This window comes from Camelus bactrianus, chromosome 1 (genome assembly GCF_048773025.1).
Source record: "Camelus bactrianus isolate YW-2024 breed Bactrian camel chromosome 1, ASM4877302v1, whole genome shotgun sequence".
Taxonomy (NCBI): Eukaryota; Metazoa; Chordata; class Mammalia; order Artiodactyla; family Camelidae; genus Camelus; species Camelus bactrianus.
Window position 1 is genome coordinate 3,089,507 of NC_133539.1, and position 13,032 is coordinate 3,102,538.

Below are 13,032 nucleotides of genomic sequence, written 5' to 3' on the forward strand. Positions count from 1 at the left end.
ATCACTAGTCCCATTCCACAGATGGGAAAATTGAGGTGTAGAAGTGAAGAGGATTTCCCAAGACCACCCATCAGTCCAGTGGGGCACCGCATACCAGCAGGAGCGAAAGCAAGTAACTAACTGTAAAGCTACAGTCTTCAGCATTTGAGTCTAAAGAGACTTTGGGCCACCAGTTGGAACCCATTGAGACATAATGTGATGATCAACTTCTCTGTCCTCTAGATACGTTTGGTCCCAGTGGAGACGTTTGCTGGCTTGAAGTTCGTAGGTAAAGCTGTTTGCCATCTTGTTGATTTTCTCCCATGGATATAGCTTCATACCTACCCTACCAGACAGCCAGGCCGGAGCAGGAGCCAAGAGAGAAGGCTGTGGCTGGAGCACACCTAACCTGCAGCCCAGCAACAGCCAGAGAAACATGCCATAGATGAGGTGGGCTGTCTCCCCCTAGTGGCTTGGGCCTGAAGAAGCAACTGTGGGGCATCTGTGTCCCAAGTAAGTAAATGAAGGAGGCCCCCATCTGTGCCCAGAAGTCCAGGACAGTGCCTGGAAATGCTGCCTCTCTCTGTCTGTCTGTCTGTCTGTCTGTCTGTTTGTCTTTCTGATATTTTAGTATTTGATATAGCTGTGTTTAAGCATTTTTATAAGAATTATAGAAGACCTAACAATGTTACAGAAAGTTTGGAAACAGAGTGTTAAAAATTGGCCAAAAACGTGAATACTGTACTTGGCCACCAAAGCTGTCACTACCTCCCTCTTCTAATAGCAGGGTTTCTGGCTGGGAGGTGAGGCCCCAGCTGAAGTCCATCTTCTCCACTCCTCACCTGGAGAGACGGCCCAGGGCTGTGCAGGAAGACCCCAGGAAGGTCTGGCTGTCGCCCTGGCCCGGAAGCCGCTGTGGGTGGAAGGTGTTCCAGACGTGGGTGAAGCTGTACTGGTCTTCACATCCGAAGGCCCCTCTGTGAGCATTCTCCAAGCAGCAGCGGTGGGGTTGGGATGCGTGCGTGAGCACCCAGCCCTGATCTAGCGGCAGACCCACACCTGATGGCCCGTGTGTGGCCAGGCCGCCAAGAGGGCGGCTCTCTTGCTCTCGGTCCATCCCCTGCTGGAGCAGTGCCTGTGTCCCCGGCACCTACTCACCTGCCTGACCCGCCTTCATCCTTGCCCCCGCCCCAGCTAGGGATTGTTCCTATCACGGGGTGGCTCCTCTGCTGGTTTCCCTGGTAACCGATGAGCCAGCCTGACGTCAACTCCCCTGTAACTGCTAACCTCTCCGCCGCCCCCACCAAAAGCCAAGATTGCTGCCAGGACCTGCCCACCGCCCTCCACCGCACTCCATGGGGTGTCGCTTCTTCCGACGTGTAAGCTCCCCCATCTGTCAAACCACTGAGGTCTCCGTTGTTGACTCCAGGCTCTTTTTTCGGGCTGGAAGCTGGGTGAATACAGGCCCTGAAGGCCAGCGGGGTGCAGCCCCACACCCGGCCTCCAGCGGCTGGAAGGCAAAGGGACGTGCCTGTGGTGACGGAGAAGAATCAGGTTTCTGCTGCAGAAGAGTAAACAGTATTGGCTTCCAATCAATTAATTTAGACACATTTACTCTTTGGCTAGTTTTCCCCAAAGGCTGAAAAGGCAAGCCCCCTGGGTTGCTGCGTCTTGTGACTGGGGACACCACATCCTCTGTGACTGGGGACAGCACCGCATGGAGAACCATGGCCTGTCCTCCTGCTTCTGAGCATCTTCTGGAGACGTGCTGCCTTCCAGTTCATGGGCCTCCCCTGGATTCCTAAATGGTCTAAATTTTCCCCGAAACTCATGAATCTGTAGAGAGAGGTCCTTGCTTGGGCTCCCATAGCACTTGGGTGTGTGTGTGTGTGTACATGTATGTGCACACATATGTGTACATGTATATGCATGCTAGTTTGTGTGTGTGTGTCGTTGACTGAAAAAAATGCACAACCTAAAATTGAGAATTACGTTTTATTCAGCAGATATTCTGAGGACTTAAGCCTGGGAGACAGGCTCGTGGACAGCTCTGAGGGACTGCTCTGAAGAGATAAGGAGGGAGCCAGGATATATAGGGGCTTTTGCAACAAAAACCAGGGAGTCAGAACATCAAAAGGTTACTATTAATTAAAAAAAAAACCAGATATCTCAAATTAATGAATTTAGCACTTTTCTGTTTACAGGAAGCTGCCAAGGTCTGGGCCACTGAAATCACTCCTCTGACGTGCACCTGGCTGTCCAGGCCAGTGTCCTGTTCTCTCCCACCCTGAGTCCCCGCAGGGGGCACTCTAGGGGGTGGCAGTACTGTGATGGCTTGATGGTTACAACATCCTTCGTTTACTGATGTGGCAGGTGACATTTTAAATTCACAGTGTGCAGACAGATATGGTAACACAGTTTTATGGCAAAGAACTCTTTGTTTCTGAGCTGTCTGTCACCTAGATGGAGGGCTCTCCAGGGACATGCTGTGTTCTGTTAACCTGCATGTCCCAGCCCCCAGCCCGGCACCCGGGACCCAGAGCTGCTCACAGAGTGACTGAATGATGACTCTCTGTGGACTTCACCCAAATGCCATTGTTTCATCCACCAGCACGTATTTAGTATGGAAATGGGGGAATTCAACCTAATGATAACATTTATAATTTAAAACTATGACATTTGTTTAAAAAAAAAAACCCTCCATATTTCTCCCCTCTAAAAGTACAAAAACAGCCACCCAGTGTGTGAATACTGAACTGCTACTTTCTATGCTGTATTCTGGTCTGCCAGAGAGTGATCAAAATTATGTAAAAAAATTAGGACTCCAAGTCTAGTTCATAGAAAAATGGTCAACATGGTATCACTTAGGGGTGAGAAATGACAGAAGAGGATTTTTTTTTCTTTTTTTTGAAGAATGAGAAGAAAACAACAATGGTGTTTTCTAGAAGCCCTCCACTAAAAATTGATAGCGTATTTTCAGAGTTCGGGGAATGAACCCTTAAGACACATTTTTTTCGATCAGGGTCCTTTTACTTTTCCCCTCTTTCTTTCCTTTTCTTCGTAGGTGCAAACTAGAAGCTTCTTGTTTCCTTAGTGAGGGCAGTGTGAGGTGGGGGTGGGTTGCAGGAGGAGCTGGGGCTCGCTGTCTGCTGCGGACAGGCGCCTGGGCCTCTGGGCGACCCCTCTTCCCTGGTTTACTCTCTCCTAAGTCCCCAGGGGCTGCACCAGCAGGAGGGGCCAAGCTGGTATTTATAATTTGTATGTTACTGGTTCCCAGCACAATATTAAAACTTAGTGGTCATGTCCTGCAGGCACCAGAGGAAAAGACAAGGAAAGGGAAGGGATGGGAGCCGGGTTCGTGGGTCCCTACGGCTCCTGGTTTAGCACACCAGCCCTCAGACAGCCCCCTTCCAAGGACACCAGGGAACTTCCCAAGTCTGGCCACCAGGTGGGGCTCTGGGGAGGCCGGCCACTCCCTCCCACTCCTCCTGGCCTCTGGAAAATTCCAGGTTACTTCCCAGGGCAGCTGCCTCCTGGGCCTGTGACCTTGAGACCAGTCTCACCTTCCTCCTGTCTGAGGAGAGGGCTGCCTGCTGCCCGGCCGGAGCCAAAGCCACTCTGCCACCATCCCTGGGGCTGCCCGCTGGACAGGCCGCAGGAAGCGGGCAGACGCCCTAAGGCAAGATTCCAGAGCCTGCACTGTCAGCCCCAGCAGGAGTCAGGCCTCAGCTGTGCGATTGTGGGGTCACCCCTGCAGCCCCGGGGCTGCCCTGAGCCTGAGGCAAGAGCTCCTCAGTGGGCCCTTGTGAGGGAGGGGCGGGCGCTGTTGTCTTCTAGGGGTGCTCAGGTCCGGGGAGGGGCGGCAGGGCTGGGGTGACCGGTGAACCACTTCCGGGCACGTTCCCCTGGCCAGCCACACCGAGGGCTGGTGAGAAAAAGAGCCATAGAAATGATTTTTTAAAGTGATGTTTGGTTCACGTAGTCACAAGACCTATGATTTCAGAAACATTCTTGTTGGACGAATATTTTTTTCATTGAAATTTGTGTTGAGGTCATTGCGATGTTAGGCAGTCACAAGGAAGGATGCAGAGAGACGTCTCTCGTGAACTTTGCCCGGTTTTCCCTAATCATGACATTTGACAAAACTGTGGTACTGACACAGGAAAATGTGGGGCGAGAGAAGGGCCGTGTCCCAGGTCTCGGCTGAGCCTCTGGGTCGTGCCCCGCCACGTGTGAGTCCTTGGCTTCGTGCAGGAGGGAATTCAAGGGCGAGCCACTGTTGATGAAGGTTGGTTTGCTCAGAGAGATGCACGCGCTGTGGGCAGAGCGCGGTCTGTCTCACCCAGAAGGGAGCGCGGCCGCCAGGTGTGGGGCGGCTAGTTCCTACGGGCTCAGTAACTCGCTATGATGACACGTGGGAGGATTATTCCAACTGTTAGGGGGCTGGGGGTCCCAGGAATTGGGCCAGCGCCCACTTTTTGACCTTTCGTGGGCCGCCTCAACCCCGCTGTGGCACCTGTGGGAGGGGCGTTTAGCGGCTAATGTATTTCAATGAGCATGTGACGCAGCTCAGGGCTGCTAGGAGTCAAATCCCCCCCACGTGGGCCTCAAGGTGTGCTGGGAGCTGAATCTTCTGCTGTCTTGGTATTAATTGCTGTGTCATTCTTTCAATGATTGTGCCTGCCCCTTCCTTCCCGTCTCAGTGCAACGGCACACACAGGACGTGGGCAGTGATAAGTCCTACTGATCTTATCTGGATTTCTCCAGCGTTGTAATTGTGTGTGTGTGTGTGTGTGTGGATGAAAATTGTCACCTGCCACATCCATAAACAAGGGATGTTGTGGCCGTCAAGCCATCAGCCACTGCAGCCACCCTGACTGTGCACCCAGAGGGGACTCAGGACGAAGAACAGCAGGACACTGGCCCTAGAGAGTTAAGGTGCAGGTCACCAGGACATGGAAGCAACCTAAATGTCCGTCAGCAGAGGACTGGATAAAGAAGTTGTGGTGTATATACACAATGGGATACTACTCAGCCATAAAAAAGAATGAGACAACGCCACTGGCAACAACATGGATGGACCTGGAGATCATCATCCTATGTGAAGTTAAGCCAGAAAGAGAAAGAAAAATCCCGTATGGTATCACTCATATATGGAATCTGAAAAAAAAAGGTACAAATGAACTTATTTATGAAATAGAGACTCAGAGAAAGCAAACTCATGGCTGCCACGAGGGAAGAGGAGGGAGGGATATATTGGGAGTTTGGGATTTGCAGATACTGTTCTGTATAAACAACAAGGACCTACTGTGTAGCACAGGGAACTGTATTCAATATTTTGTAATAACGTATAATGAAAAAAATATGAAAAAGAATATATATATGCATGTGTATAACTGAATCACTAAATTGTACACCAAAGACTAACACATTGTATATAGACTACTCTTAAATTAAAAAAAAAGTGCACATCACAGGAGTGATTTCAGTGGCCCAGACTCTTGCATCTTCCTATACATAGAAAAGTGCTAAATTCATTTACTTGAGAATGTCCGGTCTTTCTTTGATTAACCTGTTTTTTGTTGCAAAAGTCCTATATACCCTGGCTCCTCTCTTACCTTTTTAGAGCAGCCCCTTAGAGAGATCTGAGAGTCTGTCTTAAGTCCTGAGGCTTAAGTCCTCAGTTTTGTCTGGCAAAGAAAACATAATTCTCAACTTTGAGGCTGTGCGTTTTTTTCAGTCCGCATATGTGTGTGTATGTGTTTGTGAATGTGTGTGGTGTGTGTTGTGTGTGTTGTGTGTTTGTGGGGTGTGTCTGTAGCGTGTGTCTGTGTGTGTTGTGGGGTCCACAGACATCTGGCAGGTTCCTGCCCCAATCCCCTTAGGCAATTTAAAGACAACAAGAAGGTTCCTTTCCTCACACCCCCCTGCCTTGGCTGAGATGATGGTCTAGTCAATGCCGGGAAGCCTGACCAGCAGGACCGGTCACAGCCCCTCCCACAGTCCTGCAGCCCTGCTCTCCCACGGCCCCTCCCTGCCCTGTTACCCCAACACAAACCAGTCAGAGACTCGCGCACAAGCCCATCATGCCCCGGGTGACCCCGCGGCACCTGATGTGACCCTCCTGCAGAGAAGACCTCCGCCAGCGGCCCCCAGGGCTCGCACAGTCCCCTCGCCTGTGTGGCCCGCTGTTGTCTGTGGCAGCACCCCCAATAGACTCCTTCTCTATTTTCACCCTTTGTCTTTGGTAAGTTCTTTTACCTCCCACACACCGGCCCACTGAGCCCCAAGACATTTCCCCATGACGTGTGTGTAATTAGCTCTGTTCACTCCGAACCCTACGTGGGCCCGTGTATCCACCACCACAATGAAGACACCGAACAGGTCCATCACTGCAAGGACCCCTCCTACTGTCCTTTTAAAGCCACACCCACACCGAATTCCCTCTCGAATCCACCACCCTCCCCCTCCACCCCTTCCCCGGCTCTAATCCCTGGCTAATTTGTTCTCCATTTCTAAAATACCGCCATGTCCAAAATGTCACGTAATGGAAGCATACAGTTTTCCTTTTTCTCAGATAAATGTCCGGAAGTGCACTTGCTGGGTGACACCACTGTCAACTGAAAAACAATAAAAATAAAAAGCACAACCTGGAAGTTGGGAATTATGTTTTATGTGGCAGATTTTCTGTGGACTTCAAGCCGGGGAGACAGCCTCTCAGATCGCTCCGAGGGACTGCTCTGAAGAGGTAGGGCAGGAGCCAGGATGTACAGGAATTTTTGCAATGGAGACCGTGTAGTTGGAACACCAAAAGGTCACTGTTAATTCAAAAGCCCCAGACATCTCAAGTGAAGGAATTTAGCGCTTTTCTGTGTGTGAGAAGGTGCAAAGCTCTGGGCTCGTTGACATCATGCTTGGATGTGCACCTGAGATCTCCTCATGCTTGGATTTGCACCCGTGTGCCCTGGATCCCGTTCTGAGTCCCCTCAGCGGGCACCCTTGGGGGTGGCAGCAGTGGCTGAGGGCTTGGCAGCAGGCAACGCATTTGCCGCCATCCCGAGTTCCCTCTGCTCAGCACCAGGGGCGGCCGCAGTGTCCGAGGGCTGCCACACCCTGTGTTTGCTGATGTGGCTGCAACGATTTCCATCCACACCATAGTTGCATAATTAGCTTTTTAGGAAACTACCGCCTTCTTTCCAAAGCCGCTCCACCAGTTTACAAGCCCAGAAACGTTTGCAAGCTCCAGTCTCCCGAACGCTCGTCGGAATCCGGTGTTGTCACCGGTGTTTACTTCAGCCGTTCTAACAGGTGTACGAGGTGTTTCACGGCGGTGTTAACCCGCATGTCCCTGGTGGCTAGTAGTGTTGAGCACCTTTTCATGGGCTCATCTGCCACCTGTGTGTCCTCTTGGTGGAATATCTCTCCCTGTGTCGCCCCATTTTCTGATTGGGTTGTTTTCTACTGCTGAGTCTGGGAGGTCATCATACATCCTTGATGCACGTCCTTCGCTGGGCGTGCAGTTTGCAAACATTTCCTCCCGGTATGCAGCTTGTCTTTTCACTCTCTTCCCACAGGCATTGACAGAACAAAAGTTTTACTTTTTTTTTTGGATGGGGGTTGGGGGTCTACTTACCAATTTTTCCCCGTATGTGTTGTGCTCAAGGTGCCAAGTTGAAGAACTTCTTACTGGTTCTGTTCCCAAAGATTACCGTGTGTTTTTTTGGTGTGTAGAGTTCTAGATTTGTGTTTTATGTTCAATTCTGTGCTGTTCTTTGAGTGACTTTTTTGTGTAAGATGCGAGGTTAGGACTGTAGCTCACTTTTTCTTTCTGGATGTCCACTTGCTCCAGCATCGTCTGTTGAAAAGGTTGTCTTTTCTCCATCGAATTGTTTTGGATGCAGGAAAATGGAGTGTGAGAAGCTGGCCACTTCCCAGGTCCCAGGTGAGCCCCTGGGATGCGCCCCATCAAGTGAGGGTCCTCGGCTTCCTGCAGAAAAGATTTCAAGAGCGAGTTATAGTAGAGGGCAGGCAGATTTACTCAGAGACGCACACTCCACTGACGGCGTGGGCTTTCTTCGAAGGTGAGAGGGAGTGGGAGGCAGCAGGTGAGAGGCAGCCCTGGGGCGTGGGGGCGGTTGGTGTTTACGGACTGGGTAGCTTCGCATGCTAGCAAGTGGGAAGATAATCCTCATTACTTTGGGGGAGGGGCGGGGATTCCCAGGAATTGGGCCGCCACCCAGTTTTTGACCTTACGGGCAGCCTCGGAACTGTCCTGGCGCCTGTGGGAGTGTCACTGAGCTGCTGATGTGTGACAGTGAGCCTATAATGAAGCTCAACGTCACTGCCAGTCAAAGCTCCCGCCATCTTGAGCCTCAGAGTCTACTGGGTGGAACCTTCCACCAGCTTGAGGCTAATCACTGTGCCATTCCCCGAAGGGCTGTGCCCTGCCCCCGCCCCTCCCGTCTCAAGCACACCTTCTGCAAACAGTTTTATTCCTTCCCTTCTCATGTGTGTTCTTTTCATTTCTTTTTCCTCCCTCTTGTCAGCGACTAGACCCTCTAGGACTGTGTCAGCGGTGAGAGCAGGTAGCCTGGCCGTACTCCCCGTCTGGGGGGAAGGGTTGAGTCTTTTTCAAGTTTGACACCAGCTCTAGGGATTTTGCAGACGCTCTTCTTAGGCCGAGGAAATACCCCTCATTTCTAAACTGCTGAAAGGTCTTGTCACGGATGGATGCTGGCTTTTGTCAAATATTCTTCCACGTCTGTTGACACGACCTGCGCTTTTTCTCCTTTAGCTTGTTGCCACTAATTGTTTCCTAACATGAGCCAGCCTTGCAGAGCGAGAGCACACCCTCCTTGGCCGTGGTCTGTAATTCTTTTTTATGCACTGTTGAATTGGGCTTGCTAATACTTGGTTGGGGAATTCTGCGTCCAAGTTCATGAGAACTATTGGTTTGTAGTTTCCTGTTTTCGTGCGCTGTCTTTGTCTGGTTGTGTTCTCAGGGTGATACTGGCCTCATAAAATGAGTTGGGAAATGTTCATCCCTTTCCTCTTTTCTGGAAAAGATGTGAAAAATTGTTAATTTTTCCTTAAAAACTGGTGGAAATTTCTTTTTTCAGAGACTTTAACTTGTGAATTAAGATTTTTTTGATGTCTATAGGGTTATTGAGGTTGTCTATTCCATCTTAGTTGAGTTTCGGCAGTTTGTGGTTTTCGAGGAATTAGTCCATTTCTTCCTGGTTGTCAAATTGATGTGCATGAATTTTTGTGGCATTCCCTTACGGCCCTTCAGGTGTCCGCAGTGTTACCTCATCTCACTTCTGATGTTATCTGTGCCTTCTTGCTTTTAATTTTCCTCGGTTTTGCTGGAGGTTTGTCAGTTTTACTCATTTTTCCAAAGAACTAGCTTTTTGTTTCATTGATTTTTTCCGTTGTTTCCTGTTTTCAGCCTCACCGATTTCCGCGTGTGTCTTTACTGTTTCCTTCCTTCTCGTTGTTTTGGGTGTCGTTGGATTTTATGTTTCTAATTTTTTGAGGTCAAAGTGTAATTTTTGATTTGAGAACGTCTCATTTCTAATGTAAGTTAATGCAAAAAAGTCCCCTCTCAGCGCTGCTTCATCTGAGCCCCACAAATCTGGGTATGGTGTGTGTCCATTTTCATTCAGTTCTATGTACCTTTAAATTTCTTTCGAAGCTTCTTTTTGACCTATGAATTATTTAGGCATGTGTTATTTGATTTCTACACATTTAGAGCTTTTCCTGCTGTTTCCGACCTATTTCTTACTTGATTTCATTGTGGTCAAGGAAGACATTCTGTCCCCAGAGTGAGCCACCGCTGTCCCCCACCCCCCGCCTCCCAGCTTCTGCCGAGTTCCTGCGTCTGCTCCGGGTGCTGGCGTGTGTGGGTTCTGTGTGGCCCCTTAAGAGTGAAGTCTCTGTTTCCCCCGGTCCTGTGGGGCTCCTGCAATTAAGCCCCGTTGGCCTTCAAAACCCAGTGCTCTGGGGACTTGGCTTCCTGGTGCTGGAACCCAGGGCTGGGGAGCCCATCATGGGGCTCAGAACTCTCGCTCCTGTTGGGGGGGCTTCTGCACTGTGACTGTTCCCTGGTTTGGGGGTCGCTCACCGGGGAAGGAGGGCCTGGGATCTGATTATATTGCGAGTGGCCCCTCCTACCCGTCTTGCTGTGGCTCCTTCTTTGCATCTTTAGTCGTAGTGTGAAGGGAAAGCCGGGCTGGGCTAACAGGATAACTCACAAGTCTAGGAATGTGAAGGAGAGGCTGGGCCAGGCTAACAAGATAACTCACAAATCTCAGTATTGGAACACTGAGCCGAGTTCTGCTGGACTAACTTGTAAATCTAGGTTAATTAGTGTTGCTTTGCTGTTCATGTTTTTTGCTAGCCAGCTGGGTTTTCAAAGATACATATCTGGCTTTGGAATGTTGGTTTGCTGCCTCCCGCCTCCACTTTTGTGATGATGATGCTGCTAAAGCTGTTCCATGCCTATTGGCCGAATACCCCAAGCTTGTGTTTTACCCTGTAAAACCTCATGCGGACGTCTTGGAGGTGCTCAGAGCTTCGGAGCAGAAGCCCCTCTGAGCCCGCCGGCGTAATACATCTGAGTACTCCAACCCTCCGAGTGGTGCTTGTTTCTTGGCTGGCCTGTCATTTCTGTAGCAGTAGAAGATCTTTTCTGGTAAGTTTCAGCCTTTTTCACGGACGGTTGTTCCGCAGATAGCTGTGATTTTGGTGTGCCCAAGAGAGGAGGCGAGTTCAAGGTCTTTCTACTCCATAACCTTGGCCGCTCTCCAGAGAACACACTCTGTGTGATTTCAGCTCACTGAGATTTGTTGAGATTTATCGTGCAGCCCAGTGTGTTGTCGAGCCTGCTCAATGCACATAAGCACTCGGGGAAGATGCGTGTCTGCTGTCGCTGGGGGGGACGTCCTCCGAACACCAGCTCGGTGCTGTTGACTGGGGCGTAGCTCACATGGTCTACGTCTTTGCTGGCTTTCTGTCTAGTGGTCCATCAGCTGTGAGGAGGCGTCTTGATGTCTCCAATGATAATTGTAACTCAGCCTCTATTTCTGTTTTCGGCTCTATCAGTCTTTTTTCATCTATTTTGAGGCCATTTTTTGATAAGGACTAAGGCTTTTGAAATTTCTAAATGCAAAATAATTTTTTGAGAGCAATATGTGTCATAAAAAATTTAAGAACACACAGACTACAGTTTCAGTCCAAACCACTGTCAGCTTCCCCATCACACTGTCCTCAGGCCGACAGCAGAAGGAAAGGCCAGGTCCGCAGAAGTCGGGTCTCAGAAACTAGCTCTCCTCTTTAATTTTTTTTTTTTTTTTGAAATCTTTATCTCCTTATGTGGAAAAATGAAAGCAACTCAGAATGGACCTGCACGGCAACATTCTAAACATCCTATTGAAACACTTAAGAGCCATGACATCCCCTTTTCAAAGCAAGGACTTAAAAATAGGACATCAGAGACTAAGGAGCGGGCCCGGAGTCGCCCCCGGACACAGGCATTAGGGCTGAGTGTCATACGAGGAGCCTGCGTTATGCGTGACTCTGGGCTTGGTTACGCCGCAGCGGCCTCTTTCTCCCCCAGAGAAGCGCGTACGGGGAAGCGCCAAGGAGGGAAATGCAGGGAGAACCTGGACTGTCTTCTAATTTATGTTTTTAAAATGAAGTCACCTATTTTAACATTGCTGGTGACACGGTGAGAAGATGGCTGAGTGGCACGAGCCGGCTCGCATTTCATGTGGTAACATCTTGGGTACCCGAGCGGCACCCGAGACCACAGGTGCTTTTGTGAGGTGCCCCATCCTGGAGGACAGGGGGTGAGGATGGGGGATCGGGGAGCCTGGCCCAGGCTTTACGCACCACTGAGGAACCACAGGGCTCAGGGGACTTTCTTAACCTCCCCTCCCCACCCCCAGCCCCCAGGGTCCTCCCTTATAACCTGAATTAGCTAAACTTTAGGGTTGTTAGGAAGAGAAAATAAGATCCTCATTACAGGGGACTGTTCCTTTTTAAAAATTTTTTGGGGGTAATTAGGCTTATTTATTTATATTTATTTGCTATTTTTTTAATGGAGGTGCTGGGGATTGAACCCAGGACCTCGTGCATGCTAAGCACACGCTCTAACACTGAGCTACATCCTACCCCCCACAGGGGGTTGTTTCTGTCATTTGTTTTTGCATAAACTTCCAGTAGGAACTGGAATGATAGAAGTGGTATAAACATTTTTGGTTTTGCCTCCATCTGGGTGAAGTTTGCATCAAAGCTGGAACGCTAACAGATAACTCTGAGAGGTGGCCCATTCCACGCCCTCCTGCCCCGCGCCACACCTGCTGTCCTGGCCTCTGTCTTGCAGAGGGCACTGCCCAGCAGGGACGTGAAGCCCAGATAAGGACACAGCCAGTGAGATGGGACTTGGCCCAAGGATCATAACCCTTTATGACACATAATCCAACCAGTGAATGTGCAGTCGGATTTGCCCGAGTTCTAGGGCCAGGCCCTCTATGACTCTGCCTAGAAGAAAGTGAAGGCAGACATGCACAAAGGGTGTAAAATAGAAATAAAGTTCAGTGAAAACTCTTTAAAGATGATCAAATCTGGGAACTTTGTCCAGTGAATGAAGCTCCCTGTTGGTCAATCGTGACTGACCAGGAAACCACGGGGTGCCCTGCTCTCTTCACCAGCGTCTCTGGGGCTTATAAATAGAGTCGCGCAGGCAGTGCGAGGGCCACGCAGGGACTAGCTACTGCCCTTCGGGGAGCTCTGCTTGGTGTGGCTTTTCTTGTCCTTTCCTCAGCTGGAGTGGACACTTTCCCGTCAGGCCTGGCCAGATGGAAAGTCCTCACGCCACACACCTGTGTCTGCGGTAGACGGGGGCTGTAAATGACCCAAGGACCATATCAAAGGGCCCTGTTTGGGGCTGGTGGGGGAGGCAGGAGGGAACATGGTGGGTCACCAGAGCAGGAGTCTTTGGGCTGGACCGTCCAGCACTCACGATCGGGAAGGGAACAGCACTGAGGCCCC